The following is a 22,328-nucleotide window of genomic DNA, read 5'->3' as shown; positions in this document are numbered from 1 at the left end:
ATTCCCACGTAAGGCCCAGGATGTGGCCAGCTCATCACCCGGTCCCCTGCAATGGCACGAACCAAGGAGGCATGGAGAGGGGGAGCAGAGGTGGGAAAATGACCGAGAATGGTGGGGATTTCCACAACTTCCTTCACACACCACGGGTAGGCCGAACCAGCAACGAGGACATTGTAGAGCAGCAGAGGCAGTGAGATTCACTTAAATCCCTGCCATGTGCTGGACAAGTTACTGAACTTGTCTAAACCTCAGTTTTCACCTCTGTAAAATGGGTATAAGAAGAGGGAGCATCTCATGGGACTTTTAGGAAATTACCTGAGATAATACAAATGTTTAGCACAATGTGGTGCTCAGCCTGTGCCCAGTTACTCCCCCAGCCAGGAGATGCTATCCCCCCTCCGAGAAAAACCCAAAAACATCAGGCCGTGGTTGGCTACTGTGTCACCTCCCTGTTGTTGCTGTTGATGTTTTACCTGTAAGCATCTTTTGCATTTCTATTAGTTAAACGTTTGGGAGAGTATCTTTTTAAGCTTGGAACATGGAAGAAGAGTCTCCATAGCGGTTGTGTGTGGCTTCAGATCCCACTGGTGTGGAATCCTTTCCTTCCTAGCAAAGCTCCTCTTGCACCCTCAGTAACGTTCTCTACTCAGTCCCGTCCATGGCTTAGGCCCATGCTGCCTCCACCTGAAATACCCTTTCCGTCTCCTCTGGTCCAAATTCCATTAGTCTTTAGGACTCACTTCAATCACACCACCTTCCTGAACCCTCTAAATGTTCTACTCATCTATGCTTTCTTCAAAGCCTTATACATCTGTAATTTTATTCTTTCAATTTTGTCTGTCTTACTTTCTTTACTTGATCGTTGAGGTCAGAAAGAGGAGTCCTTCCTCATAGCTGCAAAATGGCTACAAGGGACCCAGACCTCACATCCTCTCAGCTTCATTATCCAGAGGAAAAGAGTTTTGAGCTTCACTGGCCGGATTTGGGTCAAATTTTATCTATGAACCAATCATGGTACCCACAGGATGCACAGGGTGATTAGGTTAGATTGGTGATTGGCAAAATTGTTCTTAGAGGGCCAGTTAGTAAATATTTTAGGCTGTAGATCATATGATCTCCACTGCAACTATAAACTCTGCTGTTATGTTAGAGCATGAAAAAAGTCACAGGCCATAGGAAAATGAATGGCCATGGCTGTATCTCAATCAAATTTATTTACAAAAGCAAGTGACTGACTCATGGGCTGTAGTTTGCTGACTCCTGGCTAAGACCAATTAAAGCCCCATGCTTGCAGCGAGATGAACCCAAACCAGATAGTCTGAGTGTGTGAAGAGTGAAATTCAGGGTGCTATTTTACCACAGGAAAAGGCAGGAAAAAAGCAACATATTGGCTACAAGGATCATTGTCAAGTAAGGGTCTCCAAGCCATCAATCGATCTCATTCAGTGTGTTTAAGTAGTAAGAAGGGAACCAAGTTTGTGGGCTTAGAGAACTGCCTTATTCCCAAGGGCTCCTCCATACTTCACGGGGAGGGGGCAGTTGGCTGGAAAACGCTCTCATTTATGTATACCCTCTAGCTTTCCAACACACTTTCAAATTTATGATTTCAAGGTCATAAAGGCCAAGTGCAGAAGAAGGTCAAGCACGGGATTATCCTCATTTTTTACAGATGTGGAGACTTAACTTCTAGGTGTGAAATGGAAGTCTTGAAGCAAGAAACAGTACATTTTAAATACTGGTCATAGAAGATGAGTAGCCATCCTACAAATACCCATACGTACCTCTGTACCACTGCTTCCCGCCCATCCTCATGGCAGACATCATTAATCCATCACTGCACTCTTTCCCACTGAGCTTGGAGGGTGTCTCCGAATCCATACCATAACAGGGCTAGAGGCAGCCACCCACATTTGCTCTGGGTTAGCACATAAGAGAAAACACAATTGTTGATTTGAGTTGATCATGTAGTGCTCGTGGAATTACCAAGTTACTCAATGCTCTCACTTGTGGCTGTTATTTCAGTGCTTACTATCTACCTGGAGTCATGCTCATCTCATTTCTTTTTCAGAAGAATTCTGGGTAGGTGTCACAGATTCCCTAGTGCCCTTTTCACATCTACTCCAGTCCATTCTGATTTCAGCCTCATTGTGGTGGACAGTTCCCTGTGAACTCAGACACACCTCACGGTGACAATCGCAAGGAGTGACTCTATTTTGGCATTTGTCCCAGGGCCTTCTCTGATGTCCTGAGAGCCTGCTAGGTGGTACTCAGGCTCTGTGGAGAAGTGCAGGGACTTAACCAATGGATGATGAGAGTCACTGAAGAAAAACCACAGCCTCCTATACCCCGGGGTATAGTTCTGAGATGCATTCTGTATGCTTCTCAGGAGGTCCCTGCAAAATCAAGACGCTATTGCCTATGGCAGAAACCATGATAACACACTCACAAAAATGGCTTTTCTCCCTTTCTTCATTTGCTCACTCCTGCTTCTTGGGATTGCTTTTCCAATAAGTTTGTGCACGCAAGTTTGTGACTTAGGCTCTGTTTTTCAAGAGAATGCCCAGAACGACTAGGACAATTAGGACACCAGCTAGGTCAACCATGAGTCTCCATTTTATCTATCAGAAAACCAACTCCAGCCATTCAGGGGACTTCTCCAAGGTCACACAGCTGGTTTTTCTGATCCTAGACTTCATGTTCTTATCCGCCAGGCAGTACTGCTCTACCAACAGGACTTCAGATCACAGATGGGCACCAAGCAATAGTGTTCTCGTACATTCAGTGCTACATTTTGGTTGGTGAGAGAAGCTAATTGGATTTGACAGAGAGGAAGAGAGACAGTTTTCTCTCCTAAAAATAGCCTTGTTTTTAGTCATCCCGTTCAGGAACAACCATGCTCACCCAGGGAAACACTACCAATGTTTCAGAATTTCTAGGTAATTAAAGCACTCCACTAAGTCAAATCCCATGAGAAGAGTATGGCAGAGATAAGCACTTGAAAGCCCACAAAAAGGAAATTCCAGGGTCCTGGAATTGAGCCCTGCATTGAGCTCCCTGCTCAGCGGGGAGTCTGCTTCTGTCTCTCTCTGCCCTTTCCCTCTGCTCATGCTCACTTTGTCTCAAATAAATAAATAAAACAAAATATTTTTAAAAACCATACAAATCCCAACCATCATGAACATGGTCTCATGATCTCCTTTTGATCCTCAAAACGACCCTAGGAGGCAGGCTCAGCAGATATTATTCCCACTTGATGCATGACAAAGCTGGGGCTGGGGACAGGGAATGACTTGCCCAAGGATTGCTGGTAAATGACAGAGCTAGGAATGCTATCAAAATGTCCCCTTTCCTGGTTCAGCCACTAACCAAGATATTATGTCCTCACTTTATTTTTATTTAAAGTTTTATTTATTTATTCATGAGAGACACACAGAGAGAGGCAGGGACATAGGCAGAGGGAGAAGCAGGGTCCCTGTGGGGAGCCTGATGTGGGACTCGATCCCAGGACCCCAGGATTACGACCTGAGCCAAAGACAGACACTCAGCTACTGAGCCACCCACGTGCCCCTACGTCTTCACTTTAAATACCATCACAGAAGTGCTAACGTTTACTGATTCTCACTGAGTGCCAGCCCCGACTCTAGGCATTTCACGTATGTAGTCTCATCTATCCCCCCACCATGACCCAGTGAGGCATGTTTATTTGTAATCCAATTTTACAAATGAGGAATATGAACCTCAGAGAGGATAAGCCACTATCCAAGGCCACTGAGTTCTTAGGTGGCAAATTTAGGATTTAAAGAGCCTTCCCTGAACTCCATGGAATGGATCCTCCAGCAGGAAGGATTTTCTGTTACCAGAGAAGAGAAAAAGAAATATAAGACTGACAAGACAATAATATCGTGTGCAGATGCTTAACTCTGGTGGGGAAGGGGAATCAAGGAAGCTTCCGGAAGAGGTAACATCTGTTCTGAGGGCTAAATGAGAGTGAGGCAGCCAATGAATGAACAGAGGGCACTGGGATGAGGCTGCTCCAAGCAAAGGGGCAGCAGACTCTGATGCCCCAGGGGCTAGGCGTGCTGCAATCATTTTGATACACCCATGGGATGGGTTAGAAAGAAGCAGGTAAAAGAAATGGACCCAAAGAGGCCAGACGATGAAATGCTTTGTATACCACAATGAGGCCTTTGGACTTGAGCTTGTAGGCAATGGGGAGCCACTGAAGGGTGTAGGCAGGGAGACATGATCAAATCTCTGGTTTAGGAAGATGGTTTTGGGAAAACTGTCTTGGTCACTCACAGCTGCATCCTGAGTGCCTACAACAGCAGTTGGCACGTAGTAGGTATTCGATACATAGCCCCTGAACAGCTAGCCTGAGTACAGATTGCTATGAGAAAAATAGAAGGACCGACTGACTCCTGATATGTTTTAGTCTCATTCTTGACTCTGGAACAAACCTGGAGCCAACCTGGAGTCGGCCTGGAAGCCAACCTGGAAGCCAAGGTTATTAGAATCTCTGTCTCTCTCCTCCAGGATAAAAAGTAACACTGAGCCTAGGTTTAGAAATGCTTTCAGATTGGGGTTCAAAGCAGTGTGACAAGAATACCACTTGTTATCTTTCTCATCCTCTCTGCTTTCAAAAGCCTCTGGCCTGCTTTATTCGTATCCATCAGAGACCCTCATTTTCTTAGCTTCACCTTTGCGTTAACAGGTGGCCTGACCTACTTGCCCTCTGCACACAGGGGTGTTGATTCTTGGAGGTGAAGGGAGCCAACTGGATGCCTGGCCTCTGCCCTGGGAATAGCCCCCACTCTCTCGAGATCAAACTACCTATAAGCCTTGGAGTTGCAGAAAGGAGACATTCCTTGTGTAGCAGGATGTGCCTGGGGTTAGTTCAGGAACTTTTTTTTAAGGTTTTATTTATTTATTCATGAGAGACACAGAGAGAGAGAGAGGCAGAGACACAGGCAGAGGGAGAAGCAGGCTTCATGCAGGGAGCCTGATGTGGGACTCGATCCCAGGACTCCAGGATCATGACCTGAGCCAAAGGCAGATGCTCAACCCCTGTGCCACCCACGCGTCCCTAACTCCAGAACTTATAGGGTCAGGCAACCCCCTTGACAAATAAGAGCAGGAAGAGGGGAGAGAAAAAGCTATAGAAAGTGCTGACATCCAAGCCTATGTGTCATTGAGGTGGGGCACAGTCTACTCTAACAGATAAACCTTAAAGTTACACAAAATGAGTTCAAATCTCCAGGCTCTGGCAATTATTGTGTGGCAAATTAATTGCTCTATGCCTTTACCTTCTAGCACAGTTGTGTGTATGAAGGCCAAAGGGCTTCAATAAGTGGTAATTACTGCCATAATAATTATTATTAATGTTTTTGGGGGTTGAGATGGGTGGTCAGGAAGGGATGCCAAGAAGAGATCTTAAGACAGACTCCTGGTGTTAGGGTTGGACTAGAGGTGATCTGACCCAATTATTTCATTTTACAGATGGGGAAACTGAGGCCCAACAGATGGCCGAGCCTGGGGTTAGTTACGTGAGGCACTGAGGAACTGCAAAGAGGAGACCTTTGCAGGAGACTGCGTCTGGAGCCAGTTAGCCCCGCCAAAAGCTTTCAGAAATTACAAGGCCACAAAAATGCTTTTTGGCTTGAAGCATCCAAATGGGCCCCACCCATCTTGCTTAGAGTCGGGCCTCCTTCTTCTCACTACTGGACCCTGTGTTGCCAGCCTGGTGAGTATGAATCTCTCTCTCTCTCTTTTTAAAAATAATTTGTTCTTGAAATTATTTAGAATGACTGGGTCTTTTTGTATGGGAATTAGAGCTTTGAAAGTCTTGGTTTATGGCATGACCTTTCCCTACTACTCATAAGATGTCTTCCTCCCTCCCTCCCTCCCTCCCTCCCTCCCTTCCTTCCTTCCTTCCTTCCTTCCTTCCTTCCTTCCTTCCTTCCTTCCCTCTTTCCTTCCTTCCCACTTTCCTTCCCTTCTTCCCTCCCCCACTTCCTCCCTCCTTCCCTCCCTCCCCTCTTCCAACACTGCAGCATTCAGGGCATTGTGCTAGGCACTGTGCCAAGGGCGGGGTCAAAGAATCACTGGTTTGCACGTTTACAGCATTTCTCAAGTTCATCTTATGTGCCTGGCCTTGTGCCAAGGACCCTGGGCACTCAGGATGCAGCAGGAAACAAAACAGCCTTCGTTTCTGTGCGCATGGCACGTGCCTTCTAGTATTTCCCATTTTAGAAATTGTACATTTAGTCTGAGTTGGTTGTTCTCAGTGAGAAAGGCTGGTGTGGGGCAAGGTGGGCAGGGCCCAAACACGGTGAGGGGCTTGGAGTTCATTGTGAGGGCAGGGGGCAACCACTGAGGGGTTTCTAGCAGGCGAGGGTCACACTCAGACTCATGTTTGGGAGCGGCGGTGATTTCTTCCCCCACCAGACTAACCTGTGTCTCTTGAAGCATCAGGTATTTCTCCCTTGTTGCAGTGATCACAATAGAAAAGAAATAATTAATGGTGTAATTGTTAAATTTAGCTTTTTGTGGGAGGTTATAATCTCCAGGTGGACAGGGCTGGGTTGGTCTTGTTCGTTTTTATGCCTCCGGCATGCAGGACAGTGCCTGGCACATAGTATGCACAATAAATAAATATTGGGTGAATTACAAAATGAGGGATAGAGAGAATAAAGGGGCTGATGGAGGAGGGGTGGTGAAGGACAAGGGAGGGAATGAATGAATGAACCAACAGGTGAATGAATGAAATTGCTGGCTGCAGTGTTTGGACCGTGATCAGACAAAGAGGCCTAAATCCAGCTGATACCATCTGGGTTTTGCAGGGTAAACCCTCCTCTGGCGTAGTCTCTTAATGGCCTTTTCAGCAGGCATAGGCCTTATGAATCATTTATTGGTCTTGCTCCATGTCAAGTGGAAAATCATTTTCATCACTGTGTCTACTCTGATCAATTGCTCCTGGCTGTGTCGCTAGAGCTCCGTGTTTGAGGAGCTGTGGGAGGACGCTGGGGCCCTGTGAACTCTGGAATCTGTTTGCAATGTCTGCCAGGAGACCTTAGGGGAAAGAGCATCACCTGTGCTTCCTCTTGGTTAGCTTTGGGCCCTGGTGGCAGATGTCCCCTGGCAGTAAAGCTCCTTTGAATCCTAAAACCAATTTCTCTCTCATTATTAGGAGAACTCACTGCTCTTTGGGGACGTGGCTGACCTAAAATATCAATTCTGCTCTCCCTACTTGGAGTGAACTATGTGAATTTTTCTCCTCTCTCATCCTCCTCCTTCCCTCCAACCCTGGTTTCTCCCGGGCTTCATCACGAGCCCCTTGAGGCACTACTTAGTCCCAACTGGGAAACTAAATGGACAGATTCAGTAGGTTATTTTGCCTCTTGGGCTGAAACCAGAGAGTAAATCAACTCCCCTAGGGAGAATTTCTCAAAGTGCACTGTGGGGCCAGTGGCAATAGGATCAGTGGGAGCTACTGGTTAAAAAGCAGCTTTGTGGAACTTACCTTCCTTCCTTACCTCTCAGTTAAACACCAGGCAGGTGGCATCATCCCTAAAAGGCAGTGAATGGGGTCTGGTGAGGACAGTGATTTCCTCAGCGTTGTAAAATGAGCCAGGGGTGGAGAGGAGGCCGACATGACCTACAGTTCCCAGTTCCCTTCAGCCAAATCCTGTTCCACTTATTTTTAGCTTGGAGTGGTGGAAGAGGCGATGGGTCAGCACTGGGGCCATGGATTTCTGATTTCAGCTACGCCGGTTATTAGTATATAACTCGGGGGCCTCAGTTTCCCCAGCTGTAAACTGAGTCAGTTAACACCATCACCACCATGCCCTTCCCTGTTAGAATCATCACGGCCACCATCATGACAATCGCCATTGGCATCATCTTCACCACCGTCTTCACCATGACCACCACCATCTTCACCGTTGTGGCCACCGCCTGCCATCATTCCCACCGTCCCCATTCGCCCCACCTCCTCCACCCTCATCCCTATCCTGGTAGCACTCACTGAGCGTGCTGTGTGCTCAGGCCCTCTGCCTAAAGCCCACCACGACCCTGTGAGGCAGGTGGGTACGTCTCTATCCGGGATACAGACGCACCTCATGTTATTGCGCTTCGCCTATTGCGCTTGGCAGATACAGTATTTTCTACAAGTTGAAGGTTTGTGGTCACCCTGCCTCGAGTGGGTCTATTGGCCCCATTTTCCCAGCAGCCTCTGCTCACTTTGTGTTACTTTTTGGTAATTCTCGCAATATTTCAGACTTCTTCGTTATCGTTACCCTTGTTGTGGTGCTCTGTGATGGGAGATTATCACTCGCTGGAAGCTCAGACGATGGTTAGCTTTTTTTTTTTGCAATAAAGTGGTTTAAAAAAATTAAGCGATGCACATTTTTTTTTAGGATGTAAAGCTATTGCACATTTAATATACTACAGTACAGCATAAAAGTAACTTTTACATGCACTGGAAAACCAAAACATTCATTTGGCTCTTTATGGCGATGTTTGCTTTGTGGCAGCCGTCTGGAACCAGGCCTGTGACATCTCTGCTGTCTGCTGTGCTGTTGTCCTGATTTTCCAGGCGAGGACACAGGGGCTCAGGGAGCTCGAAGCCCCACTTTCCCAGGGAGTGGTAGAGCCTGAGTCACACCCAGGCTGCTTTTGCTCTTCGCAAGCAAACTCATGAAACTGCTCCAAATGATCTCTTAAGAGATCCAGATTTTTATTTATTTATTTATTTATATTTATTTATTTATTTATTTATTTATTTTTAAAGATTTTATTTATTTATTTATTCATGAGAGACACACACACACACAGAGAGGCAGAAACACAGCAGAGGGAGAAGCAGGCTCCATGCAGGGAGCCCAATGTAGGACTTGAACCCCGGGACCCTAGGATCGCGCCCTGGGCTGAAAGCAGGCACCAGACCGCTGAGCCACCCAGGGATCCCCAAGAGATCCAGATTTTAAATCCATCCCAGAATTTAGAATTACTAGTGTCTTTTTCAGCTTGGGGATCTCTCTGGGTACAGACAGACAGAACACTGGATGGTTTCTTAAGAATGTGTTTCTTGCTTGAGTGAGGAGTGTTGGATGATAAGGTTATTTTATGGGACCCATTGTTGGAGAACCTCCTTGACTTTGAGGTAAACTGAAGCCCAGAGAGACACACCTTGTCCACCAACACACAGCAAACTAAGGTCAGTCTTAGAAGAAATTCAGGTTTCCCCAGGCAGGAAGAAAATTGGCAACCAGTCCCCTCACTAGTTTTCCCTATGCTCACAAGGGCAAGGAATTGGAAGGCAGGGTTTGACATCAAGAGTCTGGGTTCAGGGATCCCTGGGTGGCACAGCGGTTTGGCGCCTGCCTTTGGCCCAGGGCGCGATCCTGGAGACCCGGGATCGAATCCCACGTCGGGCTCCCGGTGCATGGAGCCTGCTTCTCCCTCTGCCTGTGTCTCTGCCTCTCTCTCTCTCTCTCTGTGACTATCATAAATAAATAAAAATTAAAAAAAAAAAAAGAGTCTGGGTTCAAAATCTTGCTATTTTCTTTGCTATTGTATGGTCTTGGTTGGCAAGTGGTTGTACTCTCTGGGCCTGTTTTGTGACCTATAAAATGGGGAGCATAGTGCCTTCCTCATTATGGGACTATAAGCATAAAATAAGGTATACAAGGTACTTACTTAACATGGGACCTAGGATGTAGGAAATACTTGCTATACCACGATTACATTATTACAATGCACTGTAGTTTATAAATACGTGTCACATAGAACATAGTGTGACTATATCTCATATTAAATTAATTACTGCTCACAGCTTCCCCCCTCTGCCCACCATTTTTTTTTCTCCAAGATACCATTCCATTGGGAAGAAAAAGGCAAATACAAAATGCAATGAATCCAAAATTCTTGCTTTAACAAGGCCTGCAGATTTTCAGTGCAACAAGGTAAACTGCTGAAATTGTGTCATGAGCCACCTCAAGATGTTCCCTGCCTTACATCTGTGTGCGGCTGAGAAATTGACTTTTTCCCTCCTAGCCAAATTATTAATTAGTTGCCTTATTGACTAATTTCTAAGCACTCAGTCAAATTAGGTAACCCATCCAATTTGAACGGGAGAACAGCAAAAAGCTTTAATTCATCCATTTTTCAATTGGGTGCATGTCATTGTCTGGAAACAAGGCCTCAAAACTCCACTCGAGCGTGGAAAACCCAGGGACGGTGAATTTTGAGAAGTCTTATCTTCATTTCTTCATTTCTTCGTGTACTTGATTTCCTATAATCCCAGTTTTAAGATGGGTAAGAGTGAGCTTGAAAAGCTATGACCTCTTCCAGGATTAAATATTCACTGTTGCGTGCCTCCTGTGACTTGGGTACTTTTGCTGATTAGGAATCATTATTAGGCACTTTTTACGCCGTTCTCCTGTACATTCTTTGTTATCCAGACCCACGAGATGTCAGGAGTGGAAGGGGCTGTCCTCGTGTTGTGTTTCAATCACAGTGTTTTTCATATAGCTGCTTGCTTTTAAGATCCTCATCTTCTCTGATGTTTTCTAGGATGGAAGGCAGTGAATATTGCTGTTGTTTTTACAAAGGTAGGGATATTAAGGTACGGAAAGTCTTAGCTGTTTCTGAAGAGTGACAAACACTTCCCCAACCCCTCGTATTGGCAGAGATCCTAAAACAAGCCTTTGAGAGTGAAACAAAGACCAAACGTCTACTGGCTTGTCGACCTGGCTCAGAGGCAGGTACTTTTCTCTTTCCCTTCTGGGTAGTACCGAACTACCAGTCTACGCATCGGAAGGAGCCCATGAGTCCCCTCTTTTGCCCATCGGAGTAGGGTGGCCCAAGTAGGGAGGCCCAAACCCCAGCACCTTCTTTGAAAATCCTCCTGGGGGAATCAAAACAAACACATCATGGCAAGCGGGCTTTCCATCTGGGGAGGACTGCCTGGCACCACCCTTCCATTTCAAACGTGCTTTTGATTTGCCTTTATTGGCTAGTGAAAAGAATCATTTACTAGTCAAGAGCCAGGCAGTGACAAAGGAATTCAGGTAAATTAGTTTCAGTTCTTACGTAGACAGTCCTCCTCCTTTGGAATTTGAGCTTTAGAAAATAAAGCCTTCTTACCACTGATTTCCTTCACCCCCCCTCCCTTAAGCCTTTTAAAAAGGATTTTTCTTCCCTTTTAAATCTCTTCAAGAAAGAGTTTCTTTTCTTTCATACAGAGGGGTTGAGGGAATTAAATTCACCAAAATATCCTAACATCGGTGGATGCAGAAAATTCAATGAAATCCAAATTAGGTGCATTAAAAAAAAAAAAAAGTTATTTTGCCGGGATCCTTAAAATATGCAGACATACACCAAGAGAGAGCTTCAAAGCCCATTTTAATAACTAACTACTTAGCAGCTCAAAGCATCCACTCCCAGCCCCTTTCGCCCCAGCCCCAGATACTTAAAATGCAGTTAAAGTTTAAGTTTTTAGTCCCTGAAAATATCAACAGTCACTTGTACAGAAGCAGCGTGCAGCGTCCATAAAATCTACAAGCCTGGTTTTCCATTACGCCGCTGTAATTAACAATCCAGTAGTAAATTAATGATCTGGAATCTACAAATGGTGCGGAACTGGGGAGCCGAAATATTTAGAAAGGGCTCCTGACGGTGTGCTGGGCTCTAGAATCTGAGTTTGTAACTGGAACTTTCATAAAGGTGCAATTCCCTGAATGTTAATGTTTTTCCGGGTGTATTGACAAATAAGGGGGATCCCTCACCTCCGGTTCTCCACTTTTGCATTCTATCTATCATTTCCTTTTCATTTGCTCTGTATTCTTGGTGGTTTCCCTCCGCTCAGAAACCCCACGATTCTATGATTTTTTTTTCCTCTCTTGGTAAGTTCTTTTTTTGCTGAAAAAGGAATTGTTTCCCCAGAAAACATTCAGTCACCGGGGCTAAAATGCAATATATACATTTCAGGTGAGACGAAACATGTACCAGCAAAGATAAAAAATATATATATATACGTGGAGAAACAAAAGGAAAAAAAAAAGGCAACCCTCGCAAGGCTGCCTAATGTTTAAATAACAATTTGGTGTTTAGACATGAGAGGTTGGCAGTCAGGAAATTTGAGGTTCCCGCAGACATTCTGGGCTCTTAAATCTGTTGTCAGTAAAGAGGCACAATGGTGTGAATTTTTAGCAGAACATCAGTTGGACTTCGAATTTCCTGGGTTTTTGTTGGATCGTATCACAGTGAAACATTATATTCTTCCCCCCCCAAATATATATCTAATTTCCTTTACAGAGGGCAAAAAAAAAAAAAAAAAATTTTTCCCACCAGGGTACAAGAAAACACGCATTATCTTTCCCAATGGGGCATTATCTATTATTGGGTATTTTGAGAGCTAAAAACATGTACAAAAATAATGTTCCAGACCCGTTTATTGTGTTTTGTCAGATAAAAAAAGCTGATTTTGATTTATTATTTCATGTAGATATTATGTAGACGTCCGTGTTTGACATTTCCTGAGAAATATTTCCGTTTCTGAGGTCTCTAAAAAAAAAAAAAAAAAAAAAAACCCTGCATATTTTAAAAGACTTTAGGTTCCTTTTCTGTGTGTGTATATTTGGTGGCAGATGAGGGGGAGGTGCTTTCTAAAGCCCTTCATGTTGAAAATGTTTATTAACTTAAAAGAATTTACTGGGAAATTATGAACTTTATAAAAGACAGACATTTCTTGAGAGTCAATTGCTTCCAATAATCCCTTTTTTTAAAGCCATTTTTTCCAGTCTTTCTTCCTATAATTACCGAATGTTTTAAATGTAATTATACCTTGACGTATCTCGTGATTTAAAATGGACCTTTGAGAATGATAGTAAAGTGGTTTTGCATTTCGTAGGTCAATAAAATCAAAAGCAGTTAAAAAAAATAAGTATACAACTGGATTTGTTATTCTTTCAAAATCAGTCATACATATAGACCTTTTCCGAGGGTGGGGGGGAGCGAGAGGTGGGTGAAATTTCAGATTGGAACGAAGTTATAACCCACATCAGGAAAATCGGCCCTTTAATGAAAGAAATGAAAAAGACTTAATCACCCAAGCCCCTCCAAAGTGACACTTCAAATTACATCAGAACTCTACCCAGTAAGGCAAAATGAGAGTCTTTCATCTGAAAAATGAAATACCTAATGATTTCAATGAGTTCTTACCTCCCTAAATTTGAGATCTGCCTAGAGCTTGGATTTCTTTTAGATCTAGAAAAATATTTTGGGAAATGACTCTCTTCTCTTGTTTTCTACTCCCTTCACCAAACCACCTTACCCTTTTTTTTTTACATGAAGATAATTTGTTTTCTCTGGAAGAGTGGGGTGACGGTGGGAGAAGAGCAATGTAGTTACAGAAAAATACCAAATGGCATTTCCTAGCTATCTGAGAATATTAACGTTTGAGTGGGTCAGACCTGCCCAGGGGCAGAAGGCATAACTTAAGATCATTTTTCTCAGCTGAGTTTTAATGATTGAATGGATTTGTCTGAAGAAAAAAAAAAAAGAAAAGAAAAGAAAAGAAAATGATTTAAATGTAGGAAGAGAGCCTAATGAACTAGTTAACATTCTTAGTATCAGGAAAGTCTAACCCATTCATAAATAAACAATTTTAAACCGCCTTTTTACCCACATGCATACACTCTCTCTTTCAGCTCCCTTTAGCAATTTGGAGTACAGGAGATTAAAGTCTTTTGGAAATTTCCAAGGTCAGACCTCAACTAAAATAGGATTAAGGGGGTAAGGGGGAAGGAAAAAAAAAAAAAAACACACACCAAGAGAAGGGTTTTATTCCCTCCTGCCCCCTCCTCCTTAACTATCTGAAATAAATCGGAAGTTATTTCTCGAAATCCTCCTTTCCCCTGGCCAGAGGCAGCTCTTCAAAAGGTTCTGAGATTGTTTAAAATTTTTCCAATCCCCTTCTGCCCCCCTCCCTTCCCTCCCCATTGTAAGAAAAACAAGTAAAGAGTGGGGACGTTGGTCGGAGCTGGAAGTTAGGGTCCCTTGCAGGCAGTACTCCAGGGGGCACTGTGACATCAGGAACTTGGCCTGGGAGGGACTGCTAGTTTGAGGGTTGCCGAAAAGAAGACAAAGTCTCCCAACTTTGCAGCCCCTTTCTCTTTAGAGTACCAAGCCAGTATTCCAACAAAGGAAATGAAAAGGGAAACTGTGTTTCCCTTCTTTCTGTGTTTTATACGTAATGTTTAATTGCTGCATCAAGGACAGACACAGCTTTGAATAGGAGAACATACAGGGATTAAACAGCTCGGTAAATGTTTGTCCCTATTTCTTTCCCTCCCCTCCCTCCCTCCTTCCTTTCCTTCCTTCCTTCCTTCCTTCCTTCCTTCCTTCCTTCCTTCCTTCCTTCCTTCCTTCTTTCCATCCTTTTTCCCTCCCTCCTCTCTTTTTCACCCCCCTACGATTACTTCTTTCTTTCTTTCTTTCTTTCTTTCTTTCTTTCTTTCTTTCTTTCTTTCTTTCTTTCTTTCTTTCTTTCTTCTTTCTCATTTTCCCTTCTGTCACCTTCCTGCCTTTCTCTGCCTTTTTGGGATGCCTCTCTACACATAAACAACAAAAACCACAACATCTTTCGATCTACCTTGGTTGCATTTCTTCGTGTTCTTAATTTGATCCATTCCTCTTAAAAGTCTTCCTAGGCGCTGCTTGCCTGTTCATTCATCAGATTTGAGCAAGGAGCAAGCCCTCTCAGTACATTTTGATAGATCTTAACAGTAATTATGCAGCAACTTCAAAGCAAAACTGTTTGTGTGCTTTTCCCCTGTCTTTTTCTCTATCTTCTGCGCAGGCTCTCTCTTTCTCAATCCTAACCCCACTAAATCCAAACAAAAAATCCTTTTCAAACAGGGCAGAAAATTGGGTTGAAGTTAGCAGCTGGTATTTCAAATGTACGATGATTGCAGAAACCTCCCCAAATTTCTGGCGTTGGGTGGGGGGGGGGGTGCGGGGGGGGGGAGAGGGGAAAAAAAATGAAAGAACCCTGTAAAGAAATAGAACTTCTTTTTTAAAAGAGAAAAGAAATAGAACTTCTTACTTGACGAGTTTCAATTAAAAATGCTATTTGATCATGCCTCAAAATTTCAACATGTTAGACCAGGGACCATGAATAATATGCAATAGCAGAGAAAGAGAGAGACTCAGACATACATTTAATTCGGATCTGCCAGTATGGAATCGGGTGCTGACATAGCCTGGTTCCTAAAGTGAATGATTTGGTCCCAGCAAACTCGTGCCTTTGGAAGGGCTATTTTACCGCAAAGAGCAAACATTTTAAATAAAATCTTTACATCTTAAAACATTAAAAAAAAAAAAACACAAAACACGAAACCAAAAACAAACCCACCCAATTCTGCCTTTGTGTCTGCCTTTAAATAATCAGGACCCAGTTTCCAGGTTTCAAGAGGAAAAAAAAAAAAAAAAAACACAACCCATTCATTCAATAACATAATGAACAGCAAAGTTGGATGTTTCATTGACGAAATGTTTTCCAGGGATTTTGACTTTATTATAAATGAGGGTTATCTCAGGAACTAAAAATACTTGAAAGGAAGGAAATGAACGAAGGAGCTGAAAATACTAGGAACTATTAACAAATCCTCCTTTTGCAGAGAGGACTGAAGCTTGTGGGTGCCTCTGAAAGCCTGAGCAAAGCACAAAGAAAAGAAACCATTAGAATCCCAAGGACTTGTTCAGTGTAGAAAGCTTGTGGACGTCCAGCCAGAGCACAGGCCTTCTCCAGGGCAGGCCCTTCTAAGCACGGGGACCGCGGCATGGACAGTCTCCCATAGATCTGTCTAAACGTATGTAGGTGATCATTGAGGAAAACTTCCATAGGGTGCAGTTAGAGCAAGAATATCTGACTTTCGTGTGTCATCTCGACATGCTTCCTGGAGAACGTTACAAAAAAAATGCGTCATGGGTTCTTTTGAAGAAACGTGTCCCCTACCCTCTGTCAATTCTGCGAGCCTACAGTCTGAACCCCAAAGGGATATAGGACAAGGGAGCCGAAAGCAGCACAGTTTGTTTTCTGTCTCAGGATAGGCAACATTCTTTAAAAAGGAGAAGCTCCAGTATTTTCTCTGTGTTTTACTAGGCTCCAAAAATGTAATAATCTGGAGAAAAGAAATAAGCCCGTAAGATCTTAAGTAAAGAATTCTTATTTTTCACATGAAACATATCAACATAATCCCCCAAATATATGTTCGTCGGTTGCATTCTTGCTCCTTTGGAAACAGGCTCATTCATTTCAGTTTTATTTTATTCCTATATATATATATTTTATTATTATTATTATTATTATTATTATTATTATTATTATTATTATTATTATGCCTTTGTTGTGTTAAGCTCTCATAAACTTGCTAGGGGGCCATAAATCCCTTTGCAAATTATGATACACTGATTTAGGGGTCCTGATTACGAGTGTGTAAAACCAAAGTTCCCAAGACTTTATTATTATCATTCACCAGTATAACACTGTAACAACAACAACCACGACGATAATAAAAGCAATTATAAGCAGAACCAATCTCTCCCAGATTCCTGATTATGTCTTTAAATGCTTCAAAAAAAAAAGGTTAAAGAGAAGGAGGCTTTACTTCTAAATGCCTATTACAAATAATAGGATATTAATAGTCATAACCGTTTGTTCTCATGCCTGAAGCTACTATCAAATTCTTCTGGCAGTTTTGAAATGGGGGGACATTTAGTGGTTTGGGCAATGCACGAAGCTGTCTTATAAAAATGGCCAGCAGATGGCACTCCACCCCTGGTTACTGTGGTTGGGACTTTTTTTTTTTTTTTTTTTTTTGGGTGCTGTTCTTGGTCTTCTGGAGGAGGGTGTGGACAGGCACTTTGGGGCTGATTCTGGGTAGTCAACAATACCATCAAGAGACTTTGAGAAGGAGGAAATGAGTCCAGCTGAGGAGCTGTCTTTGGAGGTTGTGGGGCTGGCTTGCTTTTTTTCCGTGTGGGAGTCTTTTGGCCTGCCACCACGGAGCAGAAAACAAGACTGTGACTTTGTAGGATTATCCAAATCCTTGCAGGCATTCGGGGAAAAAATGGATTCTTTGATTAGTGGTGTCATTACAACACCTTCCCGTACCCTGTGGTAATGAAAGGCATTTTGGTTTTTCTCAAACCTTTTTAACCAACATTTTTGGCTAAAAAAGGAAAAAAAAAAAAAAAAAAAAAGCAAAGACAAAGCAAGATAGACCATGAACACAGAGTGAAATGATCTGAATCAAAACGAGAGGCATGAATTATCAAAGGATTTTTCTTGACCACTTCTCAGTGAGCAGCAAGGCAGGGAAGCGCGATCTAGATCCCCCAATACTGTGATTTGTGGGTCAGCTGATGCCTAAGGAGTCATTGTTACAGAGCATTTTAAATTGGACAGTCATCCAGATCTGAGGGGTATTTGGCCACCATACTCTGGGGAGAAAGGGAAGAAAAGGAAGTTTTCATTTTCGTGGAGGCTCCAAGGTTTTCATAACATAGCTTCCAAATGCAGTTTAAAAAAAAAAACAAAAAAAAAAAACCTCAAGAAATTGGAACTTGGCCAATCAGAGCCAAAGAGGCAAATAACCAGGAAACAATGGCTATCAGGAATGTATTAGCAACAGAAATAACACAGCTTCTTCACGATACATCCTGGAGTCACTGTAAACCAGGTCTTTGTCTTGTCTGCATTTGCTGAGGCCCCACATTTCTGTAAGACAGAAACCTCTATTTTTGTTTATCTGACCTACTATTTTAGGATTACAAAATCTGAGTGAGAAAAGACGGTGGTCTCACACAAACCATCATTCAAGAAGGGAACGGACTCCTCTGCAGGAGTAATAATTGCCGGTGGTTGGTACTTTGTGGACACCGGGAGCCATGCTCGGTGCCTGGTGTATATCATCTCATTTAATCTTCACGAAACTTCCCAAGAGGGGTCTGTGACTATCCCACGTTACAGACAAACCTCAGAGGGGTTAGTGCACTTGCCCAAGATCACACAGCCTGCAAGGTTCGAAGACAGAATTCAAACACCAGGCAGAGTGAGCTTCAAACTAAAATAGCTAAACATGGTTTTCAAGCATACATTTTGAGGCAAGAAAGCATTCTTTCTATTAATGAAGAAAACCTGCTGAGCCAGAAGTCCCTCGCACTTTTCTTAGAATTATGGCCTGGAGAAGAGAGGTTTGAGATACAGTGAGAGCAGAAGTGGAAACTTCCTGCCCTTGAGGCTCCATGCAGGTGGGGACATGGCAACTCCCAGAGAGAAGAAAGATTCCGAAGTCCATTTACCTGGTAAGTACCACAGGTCAGAGCAAGCGAAGGGTAGCAAGGACCTTTCCTGGGACTCTGAAATTTAGAGGGAAAGGACACTCCTGGTTTTTAAGTCTTTGCCACCTGGTTCCCACTGCCTGTTTTTACTCAAGCTCTGGCTCTTTAGCAGTTGCTGGGCAGAAAGACAGAACCCAAAGCCAAGGAAAGCGAGCACTTCTTCCAAGAATCTCTACTTTCCCACCTTCTGTGCCTTTTTTTCTCACACCTACCTTCTCCATGACCTGGAAGGCTCGTTCCCAGTGGATTAATTGGAAGGCGACATCTGCTGTTCAGGCTGTGGGGCAAAGGCAGTGCTTAGCGAGCTGTGAGCAGTCCAGTTGGGCTGGCATTGCCTTGTAGGGACAAGTTTATCCCCTGGTTCCCTGTTGGGACCACGATGGGGGACATTTGGTCTTCCATGCATCCTGGGGCACCTGCAGGATCATGGTCAGTACTCTGCAGTTCAGCCATTTGTTTTTAAAAGATTTTATTTATTTAATCATGAGAGAGACACACACACATAGAGGCAGAGGGAGAAGCAGGCTCCCTGTGGTGAGCCCGATGTGGACCCGATCTCTAGGACCCCAGGATTATGCTCTGAGCCAAAGGCAGATGCTCAATCAGTGAACCACCCAGGTGTCTCATGCAGTTTAACCATTTGAATGAGGAAAAATCATTCTCCCTGTACTTTCTTCTGTGTACTTTCTCCTTGGATGCTATGCTACCTCCGCCACCCTACCCCATTCATTGATACTTATCCTGTTCCCTCAACAACTGTTCACGGAGGGCCTATTCTATGCCAGAGGGCCTCAGATTCACAGCATTCAGGATGGTGAAGGGGATGGAGAAATAAAGGGGCATTTACAATAGGGTGCCAGTGCTGGAGGGCATACACTGTGATAGTGCTGGAGAGAGCACTTAATTCAGTTCTTGCAGTAGGTCTGGAGGGGTGGAGCAAGGTAGGCTTCCTGGGGGAGGTGACGTGCAAGACCTGACACTGAGTAGAATTAATGGAGTGAAGATGACAAAGGGACACAGAGGATGTTTCAGGCATGGGGAAGAGAACATTGAAAGGAGCTCATGGGGAAGGGAGGAAGCAGGATGCTGGAAGCGGCAGATAAGTTACTTGACTGGGGCCCACGAGGGGCAGAGTTGAGGTCAGAGAGTATGCAGAATTGAGGTCTGTGAGCCACGCATTTTCCAGATGGCAATGGGGAGCTATGGAAGAGTTTAGGGCGAAGGGTCGACCCAACCAACTCCAGCTCTGTGTCCGTGGATTGGAAGAATCATGTTTTCCAAAGGAACATCATCCTTCCAAAACATAGATGCCATCTCCGCTTCACAGTGACTGTCGCCCCAGGCTCTAGGATGCAGGGACTCAAAGAGAAGAAGGCACAGAATCTCTGTGCCAACTGAGTTGTAAACGGTCAAACCAAAGCAGAACACAAGGGCCGGTATGCCCATCCCAGGAGCTGCAAACATCAGGAAGAAATACAACAAACCCAGCGACACAGTATCTTACAGATCGTTCTTGGTACTGTTTTGGGGAGGGGAAGCTAGATCTCAATGAGAAATGACTTTTGGCAGTTCACAGCGAACAGCCCACGCAGACAAAAGAAACAGATTTTTAAAGACACAGATTAAAAAAAAAAAAAAAAAAAAAAAGACATGGAGGCTGTTTTTTTTTTTTTTTTTTTCTTTTTTTCCTCCCCAAAAAGGACCTTCTACCACAAGCATCTTTTTTACAAAGGGAAAACATCTTGCATGTTGTGACCGATTTCCCGTCTGCCCGGCTGTCCTTCTTCCATGGAAGTAATTGGGGGAGAAAGGTCTGCGGAGCATACGCTTTGATGTTTGGAGGAGGGGGGCACCTTTTCAACAAATGTCCGCCGCAGACACAGTGATTGAGAAAGGCACATCCGTTTTGGAAAATGCCTGCTAATTAAATGAATGTTTTCAACTGGAAAGCATGTCTGAGCTGTTAAGATACATCCCTGATGAAGTTGGAAGGAATGCTTTAGATGTTGGCCTGAGATGGGTGTTTCACATACCTTGGCCTCTTCGGGTCTCTGATACTACTACATCTTATTCATTCACTCATTCACCCACTCATTGGGCAAATGTTTGTGGAGCCCCTCCGTGCCAGGCACTGTGGTAGGCGTATTCAGCTGAGAGCGGAGCTTGTCTTCTAGTGCACAAGACAGAGCTTCGTTAAGAAGCTTTTTGTATCAAATGTTCTTACCACTACACCTGAATCCAGAAGGGCCTCAGTTGGGTCTTTGGAGGCCAGCAGACATGGGTCCCAGTCCAGTCTCCCTTGTTTATGACCCATGGGACCTTGGGCAATGGCTTAGCACCTTCCGGGCTCAGTCTTTCCATCTTGGAAATGGTCCTAATGATGGGGCCTGTTTTCTAGGGAGAGAGTGAATAGCACATGAGATGGGGCATGGAAAATGCTTAGTTAAGCATTTGATCCATAGCAAGATCTTGACACATGCCAGTGTGTCAAGCCACATGCAAGTGTGTCATGATACGCCATAAGGCTTATTATGAAGATCAAGGACCTCAAAGTACTTTTATTTTTTTAAAGATTTTATTTACTTATTTATTCATGAGACACAGAGAGAGAGACAGGCAGAAACATAGGCAGAGGGAGGAGCCATTGCCCTGCGGGGAGCCTGATGTGGGACTCAATGCCAGGACCCTGGGATCACGATCTGAGTCGAAGGTAGATACCCAACCACTGAGCCACCGAGGTGTCCCTCAAAGTACTTTTAAAGCGTAAACGTATACTCATTGTGGAGAAAAATCTAACAGCTATAGAAGTCCCTCAAAAAAAAAAAAAAAAAAGTGGAGGTTGTTCCCTTCCCCTACAGCCAGTGCCACCTATATATTAATGAAGGCTGCAAGTCACTGCCAGCCCCATGTGGCCTCAGCATGAGAGGGGAATTAAGTCCTACTGACTTAATACTCTACAAAGTCCAGGGTAGATAGATCTTCACACGCAGCTGCATCCAGAGATCAAAGCACAGTCAGCTTCTGTTTCTCTTACGGTCCCCATGGCGTCTTCAGAGTTGGGTTCTCCTTAGGCAGGTTCACCCTCCTGGCCTTAAAGATGACCCCAAGGGACCTCCAGACTCACCTCCTACCAAAGGAAAGAAGTGTCCTTGCTTCTTGATCAACGCAAGGCCCTGGCTTGACTCTGATTGGCTGGCTTGGGTCCTGAGCAGCCTGGTCCACTGGGCGGGGAGGGATGGGGAAGCTGCGCTCTTATTGTCCAGGTCTGGGTCACATGCCCATCAGGCCAGCTGAGGAGGGCCGGTGGAATCGACCCATCCAAATCACCTGGACTGAAAGAGGGAGCATAGAAATTAGCTGGGGTTACCTGGAAATGGAGTCGCATGTTGCCAAGACGTGTAGATGCTGATCGCGGACATCCCAGAGGCTGTAACTTTTGGTGACACTCTGGTGTGTGCACTTGTGAACTTTTTCTTTATGTGGATATCTTTTTAAATTCCTATCTAATGTGTGTGCCTATCTACATATGATAATAGTCTATGCATCTGTACATTTTCACATATATTCCCCAAACGGGAAACTTGTCTTATTCATTTAACAAATGTGTAGTTATATCATGGCCATCTTGGTACATTTGGGCAAATTGTGTTAATTTTTCTTAAATTGTGTTAATTTAAATAAGATTTTTAAAACTCAAAGAATCCTTGAGCTCATTTGGCCAAAGTGCCTCCATTTAACAGATGGAGAAACTAAGGTCCTCAGGTGAAAGAATCTTGTTCAAGGGCATTAAACGACTCTATTCTGCCCCTGAAGCTGCGTGACTGTCTTCCTCTTTAAGCTACTTTCTAGTGACCTCCATGAGCTCTGGGCAGCTGGGGTCCATAAGGGAGCCTCACACAAGAAGTATCGAGTGCAGGAGAGGA

General features: G+C 44.0%; 1 long non-coding RNA gene across 1 annotated transcript in view; it reads left to right on the top strand.

Annotated features, from left to right (window-relative positions):
• LOC144299495 (uncharacterized) overlaps positions 1–22,328 on the top strand; it is a 65,622-nt gene that overhangs the window by 10,158 nt on the left and 33,136 nt on the right. The window contains exon 3 of the long non-coding RNA XR_013366200.1: positions 5,497–5,740. This is a non-coding gene — a long non-coding RNA (uncharacterized LOC144299495). The remainder of the gene's footprint in view (positions 1–5,496; positions 5,741–22,328) is intronic.

Source organism: Canis aureus, chromosome 27, assembly GCF_053574225.1.
Source record: "Canis aureus isolate CA01 chromosome 27, VMU_Caureus_v.1.0, whole genome shotgun sequence".
NCBI lineage: Eukaryota > Metazoa > Chordata > Mammalia > Carnivora > Canidae > Canis > Canis aureus.
The sequence above is the reverse complement of the archived record's forward strand: the minus strand, read 5'-3'. Positions and strand labels throughout refer to the sequence as shown.